The 16,992-nt window shown below is 36.8% G+C and overlaps 1 pseudogene across 1 annotated transcript; it reads right to left on the minus strand.

Moving 5' to 3' along the window:
- Positions 1-3,456: 3,456 nt before the first annotated feature.
- On the minus strand, positions 3,457-10,175 carry LOC309643928 (solute carrier family 28 member 3 pseudogene; annotated as a pseudogene). Its single transcript has 2 exons — positions 10,092-10,175; positions 3,457-4,369 (listed from the first exon to the last, which is right to left on the minus strand). The product of its transcript is annotated as a solute carrier family 28 member 3 pseudogene (transcript).
- Between the last annotated feature and the right edge of the window lie 6,817 nt (positions 10,176-16,992).

Below are 16,992 nucleotides of genomic sequence, written 5' to 3' on the forward strand. Positions count from 1 at the left end.
GCACAGAAACACCAGACTCATGAATAATTACCTCCCAATAGTATATTTTTATATCCCTTTTTCAAACCATACTCCCAGGCAGTCTCATGTTTGTCAGAAGTTTTGAATTTTAAAGTTCCAAGCAGTTAAGCAAATTACCTTTGTGTTTCTGGAATCTTCTCTATACGTGGCATTTAGAAATGCAATTCAAACTTACCTTATTGGGAGTGTCAGAGGGCAATGCTTTCAGAAAGGTCATTTTCTATGTTCTGTATTTTATTTTCTAAAGTCATTTGCATGTATTATTATTTCCTCACATAAAATCCATTTAGTTTTTTAAAAGTTTCAATAATGTTCAAATTAGGAAAACTATAGTAGTGACACCTCCCAAGGTGGACATGTATCTCTTCGTGTTGGTTATGATGCATCCTTGACATGTATTACTTCAGTTAATTTGTTTGCAAAGCTTTTTGATGATTTTGATGATTGAGACATGAAAAACATGACTTCTACAGCACAAAATTTTTAAAAGAGAAGCAAAAACAAATGCTGTTGTAGGTGGTATGACCCCTCAATCTTAATTAAGCTGAACCTAAATGAAGATGACCTTAAATTGAAATATATCCCCTACAGTATTAACAAAAAAGATAAATCACAAGAAAACAAGTTCACTTCAGTATCTACTCTGGATGGAATATTATTTGATTGGGACCTGAAGCCCTTAAGAGCCTCAGTCCTCAAACAAAAATCCAATTATGTTCAATTCAGTGCTATTACAAGGGTAACTTTTACAAAGGGTTTTGATTAGGTATCAAAATTTTGACTTAACTAGCAAGTTCAATTACATAAAAACTTGTACTTTGTTTTCATCATTATAATTTGACATTTACTACATGTCCATATGGACATGTTCAGCTGAGCATCTCTCGGACCACAGTAGCCTGTAATGTGACCCCAAATATTTGAATTAGCTTGGAACCCCTGGCTGTGAGCCGAACCACTCACATTTATGCATAGTGAAGCCAAGGTTAAGGTGGAGGAATTAGGCTCCCGATGATAAAGGCTCTGACAGGTAAGTGATGAGACTCCCTGCCCACAGAAGATCTGTCCACTCTGCAGATGAGAGACAGGGTCATGCTCTGAGCACCAGCCGATTAGGAAGCGATTTCTCTCTAAGTCCCAGAAAGCAAAAAACTAATATATCACAGCTTTCATAGACTTTAAATAAGCAGGCATGTTGAAGGCATAAAAAAATTATGAGTAATTCTGTTTTTTATGTCAATAACACTTATTAAACAGTGTCAGGGGTTCTGAGGAATATAAAGATAGACAATGGTTAAAGGGACATAAACACTAAAAAGTAACACTGCAAACCAAACAACAAATAAGAGCACAGGATGAGAGATACTCCAAAGTGATTCAATGTGTGGTTAATTCATGAATTTGAGGAGAGGAACAATCTCTAAAAACTGAGGCAGTCTGGGAAGAATTATCGAGGAGAAGAAATTAAAGTTTGATGTTAAATTTGATAAAATTGTTTTTAAAATACACTGTTTTTAATGATGACTATTTCTGAAGTTAAGATCCTATTTTTTTATGTCCCTTTTGTAATAGATATTTTTGTAATTCTAATTTACAAGTGAAAGTGCCTAAAAATAATGGGCTTTGTGTATAATTGATGTATATGAGTTTTTATATGCAAGTATACATGAGGTATAACACCCCCTAAAACTGTTTTTTCATAAATCTTAAGTGTATACCCTTCAAAATTATATTCCTGAACCCACTACTTTACTGTCAAATTTTGCCAACAAGGACGAGGCTCATATAATTTAGCTGAACTTAAGAATATCACATTATATCCACAATACCAGTAAAATTTCAATGTAATAGAAGAATGGAGAAATAAATTACTCTTATTTATAGAAATTAGCTAATAAAGTCTCAATTTGAAGTACCAAAAAAAAAAAAACTTTCTACCTTCTTTTTATTTTAATGAATTTTTTTTTTTCAAGTTAAACTCTCCATTGTTCTTGGGGATTAAGAACAGGATTGAATCTTGGGTTTACTGCATCTGCATCATCATTCTGAACTTAAGTTTTCAGAAGGTGATTTTAAAAGACGTGAATTTTACTGTACTAAAGAAAATCTGGAATTACCTTTTCTCAATCTCTTTCTTAAGTTACTTTTTTGAAAAGTGTAGATTCCTGGCAAAAAAGCCTGATTTCTTAATAATTTTTACCACCTCCTAAAAATGGACAGCAGCCAAAAAGTCACTTAACTAAGGGACCTGTTATGTAATGGAAGTTTCCTTGACTCAGTTAATATCAGGAATCTAGAGAATGTCTTGCATGCCATGTGGAAAGCAAAGCAAATCCACAATTAAACTTTCTTTGCTGATGTGTCAGTTGCCAAATGGATGGAGAACCACACCAAGAGAGAGAAGAAACTGCTCAAATCTTTTCCTTCTTATGCCAAAGCAACACTTTCAATGATTGTTGGAACCTATACAATTTTATGACATATTTCCGCCTAAATCATATAGCTCTTCAAATCTAGTGGAATCAGAAGAACACACCACTGAAATAATTTCATAAAGACATGATTTATCAGTCATTGTGAGATAGAGGTATACCCTATTTGCCACCCAAATTGTTCATTACAACCCAAGTTTACATGGAGAAAATATCCCAGGCATTTATGTATTCAGAGGTAAATATCCACTTTAAATAAATTCATTGCTTCTTGCACATCCCATGATGGTTGTTTCCATTCTTGGTTTTCTTTTTTCTTTTTTTTTTTTTGGCCTTCTAAACTGGTTTTTATATAACATTTGATTTATGTTTACATAAAAACTCTGTTGTGGCACAGAAAATACACTCAGAAGGACATTGCAAGGGTGTATTCCCAGTCTACCATTTCTTCAGTTAAGAATTATAATGCATCATCCTGTTTTTGAGAGGAGTTAAGTTATTTTAGTAACCAATTATAATATTTAACAATTTATAGCCAGTTATTTTTGTGTACACCCTACTGTACCCTTCCACATGTGACCAACACAAAGCCACACTGTAAATATTCCATCCCACCCTCCACACCTGCCGTGCGTATGCTCTGTTCCCACTCTGTCTTGGTGCCTGTGCCTCTGCTAATTGTGTTTATCAATTCACTAGATGGTGGAGGGGTGTGGATGACTGCCTTGGTCTGTCTGTAGAACCCCAACCTTAGGGCATAAGAATCCCCGGAACTCTGAAGAGTGGTATTTGCTGAATCATTTCCTTCCTCATCCTCTTGCTTATGACCTCCTTCTATAACTGACCTTGTCCTCTCCTGCCTGTCCCTCCAGCTTCGTCACAGTGAGGACACACTTGCTGTCCTCCCCACCCTTGCCTGGGCAAATGCTCATCCACATAAAACATCCACACAGAATAAAAGCCTACTTAAAAATAAGAAAGAGGACTCAGTGACGTATGGTAAATATGGTCGGACCAGCTGTGGAGACTCTGTCTGTCCAACAAATATATTGCCAAAAGCAACTACAGATTCAACAGGAGATGTTCCCATAGTCACTAGCATTACCTGTCTAACCTCTCAAACAAACATGGTTGATGGTCTCAATTTGTAGTGGTCTTTCCAACCAGAGACTGCGGTGCCCGCCTCAGAATGGGGACTTCCTGTCGCATCCTCTCTCCTTTCTTCTTGCTTCGATGTGGACACAGGAATGCTTTTTAATGATCCACTGCATCAATCCGAGGTAGTACAACACAGACATCACAGTGCTGAAGAAAACCACGATGGGCAGGACCTTAAATGCCAAAAAGTGGCCTTTATATTTCTCACCAAAGACAAATGAGGGGCCAGCATCAGTGTACTCCAGGAATGTCTGAACTTGTTTCCCCAACCAATCAAAAGCCATAAATCCAGGTTCTGTCCTTAGTATCAAAAGCCCAAGAAGAAACTGTAACCCAATACCCCAAAAGACAGGCCTCCAGTAAACTTTGGTTGGGTGCTTGGAAAACAGAAATGTCAGGATAATGTACATTATGAGTCCACTGAAGGATACCAGCTGCTGTTGGCCCAGTTTGGTGGTGTCAAAGACCAGCCAGAAAATAACTCCCAGGATTAAGCAGGCCCAAATCACCCACTTCAGCCAGAACCAATGGCTGTCCAGAAGCCTTTGGCCAGGAGGCAGGAACTGAGCAATTTGAGACTCGTATTTGGCCATGAAGTGATCCCAGATCACAAAGAAGATGGCAACTATTGTAATCACGAAAAGAGGAAGGGCTCTGTGAAAGTTCAGCACACAGGCCACAATCACCAGAGCCAGACACCCTTTCTGAGGCGTCTCTTGACCATCCTCCTCATCTTCATCCTTTCTTGAAGAATCCTGCTCAGTGGTGACTTACTCTTTGCCCTGTTTGGCCTTTTCTTGCTCTCTGTTTTGCACAACTCTACTCCTTAGTGAGTTGTCATTTCGTGATGTGTTCCAGTTTTCAAAGAGTCTTCATCACTCTGAAAGTCAGTGTTGCTACAGCCCTTGGCTGTGAGGGCTGCCATTCTCTGCAGCTCCACAGAGTTTTTGCTGCTCATGGATTTGGTTGGGCTCCGAATTTTTTTCAGATGTCTGGGTTGGAGATCCCCTGTACCTCATTAATCCTTCTCATTATCCTCATTCCTGCCAGCCTATTTTTACTCCGGGAAGAAGACTCCTGTGCATGGGAACCACAGACGGTCTCCGGTGCCTCTTCTCTGATGTGTCAGATGAAGGGCCAGATGCCAGTTTCACTCCCCAGCTCACCTAGGAAAATCTGATTTATGAGTTTTTGACTTTACTTTTTGATGGTGCAAAACTGATAAGCATTCTGTAGAAGCCTACTATGAATTTTGAATTTTAATCTTTCCCCAGGCTTGTGATATGTGGTATGATAGTCAGTCTCTCTATACCCTCGGGATGCTGGGCAGTGGCAACTCCCAGTCAGCTATACAATCATCAAGGTAAACAACCGATACACTTACAACGATTCTGTACCCACACAACCACTCTGTTTTCCACTTTCAGTACAGTATTCAATAAATCACATGAGATATTCAAAAACAAACAAACAAAAAAATAAGAATGAAACCCTCACCTGGCTGTAATGTAGCACCTTCTCCCTGCTGGGATACTGTCAGAGAAGCTTAAGTGGGGAGGTGGGACTTTCACCTTTACTGGGTGATAAGTAGCTCCCTCCATGATATTAGTGGAGACCATGTGGGGAGCACTAATAGGGTGCCCGCCCAGGTAGCAACAGAGGCTGAGTGGGGACATGGAGCCCCACCACCACCTGGCAGTATTGAGGCAGCACAACTCCTTCTCCTAACACTGCAGTGTCACAGGAAACCTGCAAAAGCAGAGGATTTAAATAAGATCGAGTCTCATTACATAATACCTAAAATGTCCAGGATATAAATGAAGATCACTCATTGCACCACAAACCAGGAAAATCTCAACTTGAATGAGAAAAGACAATCAACAGATGTCAACAATAACATGACAGATGTTGGAATTATCAGAAATGACTTAAAATCAGCCTGAAAAATTAGTCTCAATAAAGAAATTGAAGATATAAAGAAAAACTAAATGGAAATTTTAGAATTGAAAAATGCAATAAATAAAATAAAAAGCTTACTGGATGAACTTAACATCATATTTGAGATGATAGCAGGCCAATCAGTGAACCTGATATAGAAGAATAGAAACCAGCCAATCTGAACAACAGAGAAAAATCAGTCTGGAAGGGAAAATGAACAGAGCCTCAGAGCTGTGTAGTGTGAGAGCAAAAGATCTAGCATGCATGTCATTGGAGTCCAAGAGGATAGGAGAAGGAGTGTAGGGTTTAAAAAGTGTTCAGAGAAATATAACTGAAAAGTATGCAAATTTGACAGTGGGCCCAAGTCTACAGATTCAAGAAGCTGAGCAAATACCAGAAAGAATAAATCCAAAGAAATCCACGTCAAGTCACATCATAATCAAACTCCTGAAAATTAAAGAGCAAAGGAAAAAATCTGTAATACAGTGTATAAAGTAGAGTACCTTACTTATAAGAGTTAATACAATTTAAATTAAAGCAGATTATACTTGAGTAATTATGGAAGCCAGAAGGAAGTGGGCAATGTTTTTCAAGTGCTTAAAAAAAGAATTGTAGAGAGGGCAGACAGCAGAAGCAAGAAAAACTACAATTCTGCAGCCTCTGGAAGGAAAACCACATTCACAGAAAGACAGACAAAATGAAAAGGCACAGGACTTTGTACCAGATGAAGGAACAAGATAAAACCCCAGAAAAACAACTAAATGAAGTGGAGATAGGCAACCTTCCAGAAAAAGAATTCAGAATAATGATAGTGAAGATGATCCAGGACCTCAGAAAAAGAGTGGAGGCAAAGATCGAGAAGATACAAGAAATGTTTAACAAAGACCTAGAAGAATTAAAGAACAAACACTTAGAAGAATTAAAGAACAAACAAACAAAGATGAACAATACAATAACTGAAATGAAATATACACTAGAAGGAATCAGTAGCAGAACAAATGAGGCAGAAGAAAGGATAAGTGACCTGGAAGACAGAATGGTGGAATTCACTGCCACAGAACAGAATAAAGAAAAAAGAAAAAAAAGAAATGAAGACAGCCTAAGAGACCTCTGGGACAACATTAAATGCAACAACATTCGCATTGATAAACCTTTAGCCAGACTCATCAAGAAAAAGAGGGAGAGGACTCAAATCAATAAAACTAGAAATGAAAAAAGGAGAAGTTACAATGGACACCACAGAAATACAAAGCATCCTAAGAGACTACTATAAGCTACTCTATGCCAGTAAAATGGACAACCTGGAAGAAATGGACAAATTCTTAGAAAGGTATACAGAGCATCATAAGAGACTGCTAAAAGCAACTCTATGCCAATAAAATGGACAACCTGGAAGAAATGGACAAATTCTTAGAAAGGTATAACCTTCCAAGACTGAACCAGGAAGAAATAGAAAATATGAACAGACCAATCACAAGTAATGAAATTGAAACAGTGATTAAAATCTTCCAACAAAAGAACAGGACCAGATGGCTTCACAGGTGAATTCTATCAAACATTTAGAGAAGAGCTAACACCTATCCTTCGCAAACTCTTCCAAAACATTGCAGAGGAAGGAGCACTCCCAAACTCATTCTAAGAGGCCACCATCACCCTGATACCAAAACCAGACAAGATGTCACAAAGAAAGAAAACTACAGGCCAATATCACTGATGAACATAGATGCAAAAATCCTCAACAAAATACTAGCAAACAGAATCCAACAACACATTAAAAGGATCAAACACCATGATCAAGTGGGATTTATCCCAGGGATGCAAGGATTCTTCAATATATGCAAATCAATCAATGTGATACACCGTATTAACAAATTAAAGAATAAAGACCATATGATCATCTCAATAGATGCAGAAAAAGCTTTTGACAAAATTCAACACCCATTTATGATAAAAACTCTCCAGAAAGTGGGCATAGAGGGAACCTACCTCAACATAATAAAGGCCATATACGACAAACCCACAGCAAACATCATTCTCAATGGTGAAAAGCTGAAAGCATTTCCTGTAAGATCAGAAACAAGACAAGGTTGTCCACTCTCACCACTATTATTCAACATAGTTTTGGAAGTTTTAGCCACAGCAATCAGAGAAGAAAAAGAAATAAAAGGAATCCAAATTGGAAAAGAAGTAAAACTGTCACTGTTTGCAGATGACATGATACTAGACATAGAGAATCCTAAAGATGCCACCAAGAAACTACTAGAGCTAATCAATGAATTTGGTAGAGTTGCAGGATACAAAATTAATGCACAGAAATCTCTTGCATTCCTATACACTAACAATGAAAGATCAGAAAGAGAAATTAAGGAGAAACAATCCCATTCACCATTGCAAAAAAAAGAATAAAATACCAGGAATAAACCTACCTAAGGAGGTAAAAGACCTGTACTCAGAAAACTATAAGACACTGATGAAAGAAATCAAAGATGACACAAACAGATGGAAAGATATACCATGTTCTTAGATTGGAAGAATCAATATTGTGAAAATGACTATACTACCCAAAGCAATCTACAGATTCAGTTCAATCCGTATCAAATTACCAGTGACATTTTTTACAGAACTAGAACAAAAAATCTTAAAATTTGTATGGAGACACAAAAGACCCCGAATAGCCAAAGCAATCTTGAGAAAGAAAAACGGAGCTGGAGCAATCAGGCTCCCCGACTTCAAACTATACTACAAAACTACAGTAATCAAGACAATATGGTGCTGGCATAAAAACAGAAATATAGATCAATGGAACAGGATAGAAAGCTCAGGGGTAAACCCACGCACCTATGGTCAACTAATCTGTGACAAAGGAGGCAAAGATATACAATGGAGAAAAGACAACCTCTCCAATAAGTGGTGCTGGGAAAACTGGACAACTACATATAAAAGAATGAAATTAGAACACTCCCTAACACCATACACAAAAATAAACTCAAAATGCATTAGAGACCTAAAGGTAAAACCAGACACTATAAAACTCTTAGAGGAAAACATAGGAAGAGCACTCTTTGACATAAATCACAGCAAGATCTTTTTTGATCCACCTCCTAGAGTAATGGAAATAAAAACAAAAATAAACAAATGAGACTTAATGAAACTTAAAAGCTTTTGCAAAGCAAAAGAAACTACAAACAAAACGAAAAGACAACCCTCAGAATGGGAGAAAATATTTGCAAACGAATCAACAGACAAAGGATTAATCTCCAAAATACATAAACAGCTCATGCAGCTCAAAATTAAAAAACAAACAGCCCAATCCAAAAATGGGCAGAAGACCTAAATAGACATTTCTCCAAAGAAGACATACAGATGGCCAAGAAGCACATGAAAAGCTGCTCAACATCACTAATTATTAGAGAAATGTAAATCAAAACTACAATGAGGTATCACCTCACACCAGTTAGAATGGGCATCATAAGAAAATCTACAAACAACAAATGCTGGAGAAGGTGTGGAGGAAAGGGAACCCTCTTGCACTGTTGGTGGGAATGTAAGTTGATACAGCCACTATGGAGTGCAGTATGGAGGTTCCTTAAAAAACTAAAAATAGAATTACCATATGACCCAGCAATCCCACTACCTGGCATATACCCTGAGAAAACCATAATTCAAAAAGAAACATGCACCCAATGTTCATTGCAGCACTATTTACAATAGCCAGGTCATGGAAGCAACCTAAATGCCCATCGACAGATGAATGGATAAAGAAGCTATGGTACATATATACAATGGAATATTACTCGGCCATAAAAAAGAATGACATCGGGTCATTTGTAGAGACATGGATGGATCTAGAGACTGTCATACAGAGTGAAGTAAGTCAGAAAGAGAAAAACAAATATCGTATATTAACGCATATATACGGAACCCAACAAATGGTACAGATGAACTGGTTTGCAAGGCAGAAATAGAGACACAGATGTAGAGAACAAACATATGGACACCAAGGGGAGAAAGTGGCAGGGGTGGTGGTGGTGTGATGAACTGGTAGATTGGGATTGACATATATACACTAATATGTATAAAATAGATAACTAATAAGAATTTTCTGTATAAAAAATAAAATTAAATTAAAAAATTAAAAAAAAAAAGAGAGAGAGACTGTGGCATGCAGTAGAAGAGCCCAGTTAAGGTATCAGAACCCAGGAACCAGACAGAGTTGGGGAATAATGCCAGGGGAGGAAGGGAATCCAAATATGTATTAGTGCCTAGTCCATGCCAGGCACTGATGTTTCAACATTATCCACAGTGTCTGATGCCAAGCAGCCTCGGTGACTGTGGTCAGTCATTGGCATGCTATGTGGGAATAGTTTCCAGCTATCTAGAGGAGGCCCACTTGCAGTCTGGGTAGTTGAGCACTGTGCCATATTTGCTGCTGGGCAGCTGGGCTTGGGGTTGCCAGAGACCTTGGAAAATGAGCTATTAGGCCACCCTTCTGACTGGGTCCTTCTGTAGGAGTCCTGGATGAAACAGTTCCACTAGTCTTACCTCTTTGGAGAACCCTTCCCAGGCTGGACTTGGTGCCCCTGTGTCATGCTTCTCCAGGTCTTCTGCTTCTCTCTCAGCACCCATCACACTGATTTGTCATCTCCATCTAATGTCTACTTATGCCACTGACTCTGGAAGCATGGGACTGAGCTCCCTCCAGGCCCTAGCATTGATCCTGGCACAGAGTGGGTGATCTATATTTGTTGAATGATTGGACGAATGAATGAATGTAGATAATCCAGAATAGTCTTTCTAGCTTTGCATTGTAAAGCAGGGAAAGATGGAACGAATATGACTTCAGGCGAGTCACCTAATCTCTCCGGACCTCAGTTTTACTTCCTGTAAAATAGATATACTAGTAATCTGTCCCAGTGTCATGGGACTGTTTTGATGATTAAATGAGATAATGTATGCAATACTACTAACTACCCTTACTTGAATGTTCCTTATATTACCGGTGCTGTATTAGGCTTCAGATAATATATCTGAAGTAATAGATATAGTGGACCTTAACAAATATTTGTCTTCTTCCCCCAAAACTACTTTAAAGTCTAAATGTTCTGGGGTTTTTTTATAGTTTTTTTTTTAATTTAAAAAAAAAAAAGAATTGTAACCTACAATTCCATATCACAAAAAAATATTCTACAGGAATGAAGAAGGAATCAAGGCCATCTTAGATGAAGAGAAACTAAAAGATTTTGTCATCAGCAGACTTATCTTAAAAGAATGACTAAAGTCTCTAAAGTTCTCTAAAGAAAAAGCAAATGATTAAAAAAAAAAAAACCTAGAAACATTAAGAAGGAAAAAGAGCTTAGTAGGCAAAAATATGAGTAAATACAATAAATATTTCTTCTCTTGAGTTATCTAAGTTGTGTTTCAAAGTCAGACAAAACATCATAGCATTGTGTGATTTGGCTGTCAACGTATGTAGAGAAAATATTTAAGACTATAATATAAATGAAGAGAGTAAAGGGATTTAAAGAGAGGTAAGACATCTACACTTGTCTCAAAATGTTAAAATGTCAACACCAGGAGACTACGATAAGTTATGTATGTAAAAGGTAATACCTAGAGCTACTACTGAAAAATCGGTATAAAAGTTACAATAAAAAATACTTGACATAAATCAAAATGGAATTTTAAAAATGGTATTCACAACACACAGGAATACCCTGTTGAAAAACAAAACAGAGAAACCAAGAGCAGAAAGAACAAAAGAAGGAAAAACACGATGACAGAACTAAGTCTTAAATCATAGACAGGATTAATCCCTACAATTTAATTAATGAATTTGTTGATTAGTTAATTAATTAAAAGTTGGGCATTCAAAATGAAGGAATTAAGAATATCTTAGACTATACCGCATTATATTTTGTATTTATTACCTGGGAAAATGAGAATTTACCAAATTACCACTGGATCTATATCTAAAATGCATCTTCATTTCGAATTTGTAGACTAGATATTTTTTTACCTGTAATTTTGAAAGAGTAGAGAGTGGTGGAAAAGTAGATACCAGTACCCAGCAAGGACTCAGGACACAGAACAATGAACAATGACACTGATTACAATGTCAAGCTTGAGAGTGCTCTCCTGTCCTCTTCAAGTGGGTTCTGTTCTTCATTTCTTATACAGAGCTTCATTAACTTGAAATCCCAATTTAGGAGTGTTCTTGTAAGAGCAGGACCTTGTATATTTTTTTACTAAAAAATTATTCCATTGACTTCCCTTTAGTGACCATGGTGATGTACTTACTCAAAGATAATTGCAACTTACTATATAAAAGTTGAAACATTTTATACACAGGGAAGAAGTAACTGAAATGTAATACCAAGCAAGAAAAGATAAAATTTGGAATGAAAATGGGTAGCAGAATTCTGCTGTAAACCCTAAGAAGTCATTTCTATTTAAATTTTGTAGAACAAAGTGTAGACTAAAACTCCTTACCATACTGTCTCAGAGTTTAGATGATCAATTCTTCTAAGCCAGAATTCAGGCACCTTAGAAAACTAAGAAGAAATCTTGACAATTCTAGCCGATTCTACTAATTTGGAAAAGTAAATACAAATCAAATTATGATTTATTTGTATTAAGTGTAAGCAAAGCACACACTATCATTTGGTTTTAAACTTCTAAAACGGTCAGTTATTTTTCTATGTATCCATGAAGCCTGCTATATCCATATAATCTTCACTTGATTTATTGACAAGCTTGCCACATGCTTTTCACAACGGAATCCTGCTTCACAAAGAAGGGGAAGGAATTATAGGTTAGAATCCAAGGCACTGACATAAAACATTCAGTGCTTTAGCTTTTAAAAACATCTCAGACTTTCTAAACCTTTAAATATATATAATTGTCTTTAACATTGACAAAGTCACTTCAGGTTGAAGGAATGTGGTAGAAGACAGATCTTTTTCTGTTCTCCTGTCCTCACTATGGAAAGGTTACTTGTTGACAGAGAAGAGAGCAAATATTTGGGGACAAATGGATGAACACCACATTCCGACTCAAATACGAGGGGTCAGGGTGACACCAGCTTACAGCCATGTCCCTCCCTTATGTTTCTTACTCAGTATGATCTCGATATAATAAAAAAAGGGAATGTGTGACTGTTTTTATATAACCTTTCACACAGGTGAACATACACTCGTGCTTACACACAAGCAATGCAGCATAAAAATATCAGGCAGATTTTTCAGAAAATGTTCGCTGACTAATTAAATGAGCATCTTGCTCTCATTTCTCTAAATATTAATATAAATATTGCCCTTCTGAATGTGTACTTATCTGTGAAATAGCTCTTTCTTTGTCCATGTGCCCCTCTCTTGCAAAATAATAAACGCATTAATGCAGAGTTGTGTTCTCTCATGGGCTGGTTCTTGAAAACACAACGTGAAATAAATCTCACCTGTGCAAATCTCATCTTGGTTATTGGTGAGGGGTATGCATCGACCTGAAAAACTAACAAAAATGCTTGCTATAAAGTGAGTGTGTGTCATGAACTCTCCTAGCCAACAGTTAAACGGATCAAAATGAACACCTTTGTAAAAGCAATCGTCTTGGTGAGATCACGTTCCCCAGTTGGTTTATAATCAACAACCAAGAAAGATAAGTAGTTTGATCATCTCTTCATGTAACTGTAATATAACACATTTAAATTTAAGGAAAACTATCCCTTTTTGGTAAAAACCAAATGTCTCATTAAAAGTATCCAAGATTCACACCATTAGTTTTGTTTGTAAGACTGCTAGAATCAAAGTGAGAAAATGAGCCAAAATTAACGTCAGCCAGCAGAAATTTCACCCATCCACACAGTGGTTTAAGCACTGTGTCATTTGCTTGAGAAGGCCCTTAATTACGTTATGTATTGCATTTTCGCTCATTAGGATTTTGCATGTCTATTAGACTGAAATGCTTTCCGTCGTTTAGGATTTGAAGCCATTTCTGACTTCCATGCTGCATTATATTTTAATAATAATTTATTCACTTATCTAACAAGTATTTTGAGGACCTATTAGGTCCAAGCACCATTCTGAGGGCACAAAAACTAAGATGCTTTCCTATTTTCAAAGACAAAAGAAGACAACCCCAAACAAATGTCTGCAGTCCAAAATAATAGAATTACCCCAAAAAGTGATATAATAACACATACTAGCAAACCGTTCTCTCTGTGAACTTGAAGTAATATTTGAACTGGATTCTTCTCCCACACTCTATGGTGTTAACTTATGCCCCACCATTCTATGCAAATGAATGAACATGAATAAAGTAACTTAGGAAAATACTGTGAAGGTATCTCTGCATCCAGCATTTTGAATTGTGATGGTCCTTTCCTCTTAAGCCATTTTAAAATTTTTTAAAAATTTGTTTTTAGGGTACTCTTTATTCTCCTACCTTAGGCACATGCCATCTTGCCTCTTCCATCAAAGTCAGTTAATCCATGAACAAAAGAACACCTAATCCACGTGACTACATGCACTTGAAGACTCTCTGTGAAGATCCAGGTACAGTGCTTTTTGACCAAGAAAGTGCTTCATTCATCAGCTTTCCAAACCATGGGTCCTAGTGGTTATCATAGGAAAGTCATTTATTTTTTTAAGGCTAAAAGGAAGCATTTCAACCAGTGATGATCTATATTAAAGTTTTTTAAGTAACTAGAAAAATAGTTACCTAGCCCACCATAAGCACAGTGCAGATGTTGTGATGGTTATCTTATCAACTTAAGAAAACAGCTCACTTCGTCTCTGTTGAATCAGATTTTTTAAAAAATCAATTTCCCAGCATGTATCTGTTCTTCTTTTCAGATATCCAGTTATAATATTTACCTTAAAGTAACAACTTATCAAATAATTGTATATTGCTGATTACAGAAATGATGCCTATCTTGATGGACTCAAAAGTAATTCAAACACGACATATTGGAACTTATATTGCAGATAAAATACATCTATTTGTCTCAAATGGCATAGATATTGGCTAAAGCGATATTTTCAAAGTCATGAAAATAAGGAAATAGCAAAAGGTGTGGAGAATGCAAAAGCCTGACAGCTCCTGAAGGCTAGGGCCATGCAATTTTCTCTTCATTTTGCAGCAAGGAAATATTGATTGTTTGCATTCCGGGCCTACCTGTTTCCAATATCTCTGTTTTTGTGGACTGTTGTAATATTTAGTAGTAGAGTTCTTGAATGGGTATCAACTAAATTCAGTTTGTTTGTATATAAAAAACAAACCAATAAAATACATTTTAAAAGATTCACAAAGATTGTCTCAAGGCTGAAATAAGGTCTTCTTTGTGTAAAAACATATGGTCTATGATAATTCTTTGTCAAGTGAAAATTGCTATGTAACACAATGTTGTTATAGTTCTATAGTTTATAGACCTAAAGTGAAAAGTAAAAATAAACAAAGGAGCAGGCATCATCTTTGAGAAGTGCTTTGCCCTTCTTCCCTTGCACTCACGCCATTCCTGCTGCTTCAGAGGCAAGCCTGCAATTCCGCCTGCCCAGGGCTGTGTGGGTCATGGGAACCTGCTCGGTCTGGGAGGGGAAGTCTGGAAATGCTTGGGGATCAGTGTCCTGAGAGCAACCACAGGTGACAAATGACTAAGGGTGGCTGGTGGTGAATGTGGCGGCCCCATCACTCCTTGGGTGGGAGAGCTCTCAGACATCGTCCACACTGTCCTACAAGCTCCAAAATAAGACTGAGTCCTATCACCCACAGCCGTGACTTGCTCCCTTCCTTTCATTTCTTTCCTAGGGTCCCCTTCCAAATTGATTGTTGTACCTGAATCCTCGTATCGGAGTCTATTTCTGCAGGAACCCAACCTAAGACAGAAAGGTTGAGTATTATACTAGAAAAATCATCCACTTTAGCATAAAAACCAAACTGTGACCCCCAGCTCTGCTATCATTAATGAGTAAGACGGGATTCTGCTATCTATTTACATTCAAGGGGGGTACACAAGGTTCCTTGTAGAGTTTTAGGGGTCATCTGTGAAGAAAATAAAACAAAGTGCGAACATGCTGTATAGTACAGGGAACACTACTTCGTGCTCTGTGTTGACCTGAATGGGAAGGAAATCCAAAAAAAGAGGGATATATGTATACACATGGCTGATTCACTTAGCTCTACAGTAGAAACTAACACAACATTGTAAAATAACTATATATTTGTTAAATTTAATAAATAAAATAAATAAATAAGATAAAATGATACATTAGGTACAAGGATAAATGTTTATTTTTAATGAAAAAAAAGAAGTCACAACAAATTACAAGTTTTAAAAAACTGACAACTATCACAAATACAACTTAGAGAAAAAAACTTTATTATTAAGTGCCTAGTTCACTTCTATGATGCGTTTACCTCTCTGCATTTTAATTGAATAGTTTTTGAATGCCAAATAAGCTCATAGTATTTCCTATAGATATGTTATATAGAAAAATTAAAAAGACTATTCTATGTTATAGATAATTAAGTCTTCCCTAGAATGATTGATTGGGTTTTTGGCTGATAATTTAAACTGTAAAAATTGTGAACTTAAAATGTTTATGCTAAAAAAATGTTTACACTTCTTTCTGATTCATATTTCATTTTTCTTAATGCCGCATAACATTTTAAGACTCCAATCTAGAAGACATATTTCTGTGTATTAACAGTGCATGCTTGTGCCCTATAAACAATGGAATTCTTATAAGTTCTAATTTACATAATTTTCATAAAAATAGTATGTATTTAAAATTGTACATAGTGCATTATAAAGAACGTTTCTGGGGAGCCAATTACTTCCGTTTTGGTTACATGTTGTTAGCAGCAAATCCTCTTACAATTTGCATAACTGATGCTTAGACATTGTTTCCACGGACATGTTTCTGGCTTTGTTCATTTCAACCCTTGTTTTTCCTCTGCCACCCTCATATGTCTGGGGCCATGTGGCTTGAGACACATTTTTATTTCAAGAAAACCTCTGTATGAGTTGAAACAGGGGGATGATGAGAGCCTTTCTGGAAAGTATTCCTACCCTGGGATGCCTAGAAACAATTATACGTGGCAGTGAATGCAACCACTCAAATATATCTCAGTAAACTCAAGTTAAGCTTATCTTCCAAACCAATTTCTCCTGGGCCAAATCTCAAAAATGTCCACAGCCATTCTACCTTGAGCCAACCCAAAAAGTGTGACTACAAAGAAATGAAGATCATGTGAACATGCATATTATCTGCAAGTTTCCTAACCATATATGGTAATGAGAATGCATACAGCCTTGGAAGAGCCTTGGAAACTTGGAAGTGTTCCATGTAAATGAGGGATCCCAGAGCTTAAGTTTTATGGTAAAGCCTTGGAGCTTAAGTTTTATGGTAAAGCCTCTGTAACATTGAAATGGTAGTGCTGTGTCCGA

This window comes from Balaenoptera physalus (genome assembly GCF_965194825.1).
Source record: "Balaenoptera physalus genome assembly, chromosome: 15".
Lineage (NCBI taxonomy): Eukaryota > Metazoa > Chordata > Mammalia > Artiodactyla > Balaenopteridae > Balaenoptera > Balaenoptera physalus.